Source organism: Elaeis guineensis, chromosome 7 (assembly GCF_000442705.2).
Source record: "Elaeis guineensis isolate ETL-2024a chromosome 7, EG11, whole genome shotgun sequence".
NCBI classification, from domain to species: Eukaryota; Viridiplantae; Streptophyta; class Magnoliopsida; order Arecales; family Arecaceae; genus Elaeis; species Elaeis guineensis.
This window is the reverse complement of record NC_025999.2, coordinates 20,380,207-20,383,433: the sequence shown is the minus strand read 5'-3', so window position 1 is coordinate 20,383,433 and position 3,227 is coordinate 20,380,207. Positions and strand designations below refer to the sequence as shown.

At 37.7% G+C, this 3,227-nt stretch overlaps 1 non-coding gene across 1 annotated transcript; it reads right to left on the bottom strand.

Moving 5' to 3' along the window:
• Window positions 1-437: 437 nt before the first annotated feature.
• On the bottom strand, window positions 438-543 carry LOC140859589 (small nucleolar RNA R71). Its single transcript, XR_012143126.1, has one exon. It is a non-coding gene; the product is annotated as a small nucleolar RNA R71 (small nucleolar RNA).
• Between the last annotated feature and the right edge of the window lie 2,684 nt (window positions 544-3,227).

The window sequence follows — 3,227 nt, the reverse complement described above, 5'->3', positions numbered from 1 at the left end:
CTTTTGATCCAGAAATAGAAAGAACCTTTAGAGCCAACAGACGTAAAAATATGGACCGAAATTAGGAGAATGATTCACCCAAGCAACTAAAGGAGTACTTTACTCCTTCCACATATACCTACTCTCTTTGTATTCAAGTGCCCCCTGTGGAGGCCACTCAATATGAAATTAAGTCCAGTATAATCCAAATGTTACCTTCATTTTATGGACTTAGTAATGAGGACCCTTATAAACATCTTGAAAAATTTCTTGAGATATGCTCAACTGTCAAAATTCACAACTTCTCCAATGATGCTCTTAGGTTAAAATTATTCCCTTTCTCACTTAAGGACAAAGCCAAATACTGGCTACATAATTTGGATTCCATGACTATATCAACCTGGGACCAGTTGCAAGGAGAGTTTCTCAAGAAATATTTTCCCATAGAAAAAACTAATCAAATAAGAAAAGCCATAACTAGTTTTTCTCAATTAGATGGAGAAATATTTCATGAAACATGAGAGAGATTAAAGGACCTTATTAGAAAATATCCCCACCATGCTGTACCCAAGTGGCAGTTAATCCAATATTTTTATGATGGGCTATCTGAAAGACATCGACAAATGGTCGATACATCATGCGGTGGGACATTCATGCTGAAAAGTGAGGATGAGGCATGGCAACTGTTTAAAATTTTAAGTGAAAATTCATTACATCATATGTCTGCCTCTATTAGAGATAAACCCATGTTAAACCCAAAGAGAGGTGGAATATATGAAGTAGGAAATGCCATAGATATCCATCATAAGGTAGATGAATTATCCCAAAAGTTAGATCGATTATTAAGTATAGGACAGTCACCTTCTCCATCCCGTCAGATACAAGATATATGTGCATTGTGTTCGAGCCCCACTCATTGTGTGAATGATTGTCCGGTTGCACCACAGTTTCATGAACATGTACAAGAACAAGTCCATCAAGCCCAAACTACTCATAGACTAAGGAACAACCCCTATTCTAGTACGTACAATCCGGGCTGGAGAAATCATCCAAATTTTTTTTGGAGACCACAACCAATGGTTGACCCTGCCACACCTCGACCTCAATATCAGGACCCAACATATAGGCATGGACCATACCATCAATTTCAAAATGCTCCTCAACCGTCTACTACTGGTCACAGCTCAGCTTTTGAAAAAAAAGTTTTGAAAGCACTAGAATGATTAGAAGTCAACACTCAGATCCTTAACTCCCACACACAATCCATTGCTAAGCTAGAGACCCAAATAGGTCAACTAGCGACTGCATTCAGTAGGAGGGAAGGAGAAAAATTATCTAGTCAACCCGAGAGCAACCCAAGAGGTCAATTTGTGATTGAAAGTTCTAATATCCCAGAAGCTTTTTCTGAACATGCCAAATCAATCATGACTTTGAGAAATGGAAAGGTCATTGAACACACTAGTAAAACCAATGAGATCGATCCTAAACCTTTAACCAAATTCAAATCACCCAAGAACAAGAAGGACCTTAAAATAGAGAAGGAACCAACTGCATCAGAATCATCTTACTTGCCTAAAGCCCCATTTTCGGATGCCCTGAAAGCCCCTATTCCAGCAGATAAGAAGGGAGGAAAACTCGATGAGATGTTGGAATTGTTTAAGCAAGTCCAAATTAATCTTTCCCTTCTAGATGCAATCAAATAGGTCCCTGCTTATGTCAAATTTTTGAAGGATTTGTGCACCCAAAAACGTAAATCTAGATCACAAATCCCAAAGAAAATATGCCTCATTGAACAGGCTAGTTCTGTCTTCCAACATACCACTCCTCCAAAGCTTAAGGATCTAGGAGCCCCCATCATTTTCTGTGTTATAGGAGATTACCACATTGAAAAAGCTCTTCTAGACTTAGGGGCAAGTGTGAATCTTTTACCTAGTTCGGTGTATGAATTTTTTGGATTTGGAGAACTGAAACCCACATCAGTCACACTGCAGTTAGCCGACAGATCAATTAAGGAACCATGTGAAATGCTTGAGGATGTCTTGGTCAAGGTAGATAAGTTTTACTTTCTAGTTGATTTTCTGGTTCTCGACATGGAACTAAGTGGCAACCCAAGACAAATTCTCATTATCTTAAGATGACCCTTCCTAGCTACGGCAAATGCATGCATTAATTGTAGGACAGGAGTCATGGACGTATCGTTTGGGAATAAGAAACTGAGACTGAATGTGTTTGGTGCTTCCCAAGGACCATCAATGGATAGTTGCTTCGAAGTAGATACACTAGAAGACATTATAGAAGATGCAACACCCACAATTCTAGCACCTGACCCCTTAGATACTTGCTTGGCTCACTTTGGAGTGTATGACTTTGAGGGATATATGAAAGAAGTTAACACATTGTTGGATACACCACACGATAAAATCACTCCTCCATGGACAATCAAGTATGAGCCATTGCCCACCTTTTGTTGGTTTTAATGCATATGACGTCTGGCTGAAGACATTAAACTTAGCGCTTTTTGGAAGGCAACCCAAATTTCTTCTATTTTGTTTTCACTGATCATCATTTTTTTTAAAGAATAAAGGACCACTCTGTATGGAAGAGTCTGTCAATAAACTTAACGTCTGGCTGAAGACGTAAAACTTAGTGCTTGTTGGGAGGCAACCCAATGATTTCATATTTTTCTTACTTTACTGCAGCTACAGGAATTTAGAACAAGAGCCTATTAATCAATGAAGCTATCTTCAACTTCTGAAGCAAAATTATCCTAGGTGCACTCTCATCTTTTATTTTCTTTACTTTTCTACTCCATTGAGGACAATGTAGATTAAGTTGGGGGGGGAGGAAATTAATCAAATCCTCGAGTATGGTCAGAAATAATTAGTTTTGTGTATCCAAATTTTATTTTGATTAAGAGTCAATTAGGCATCCTAAATAATGAATGATTAATGATCAAGATAATTTTAGAGATACTGAGAAATAAATTATTAAGAAAACCCAATGAATGGTAGGGTTTAGACTAGACCAAATTTTAGGAGTGATTCTACAACCCTCTTCTTACTGATCTCAATAAAGAATCTGCTTCATGAGAAATTGATTGGAAAGGTCGAGGTATGCAAAAAATTCTTCTTAAAATTTTATTTAAAAAAAAAAAAAAACAACAACAACAACAACATTGGTTTCCTACTGAGTAACCGGGCCCTTTCGCCTAAGTAAGCATTGTGGTTCACGTAAAAAGGTAGGCAATG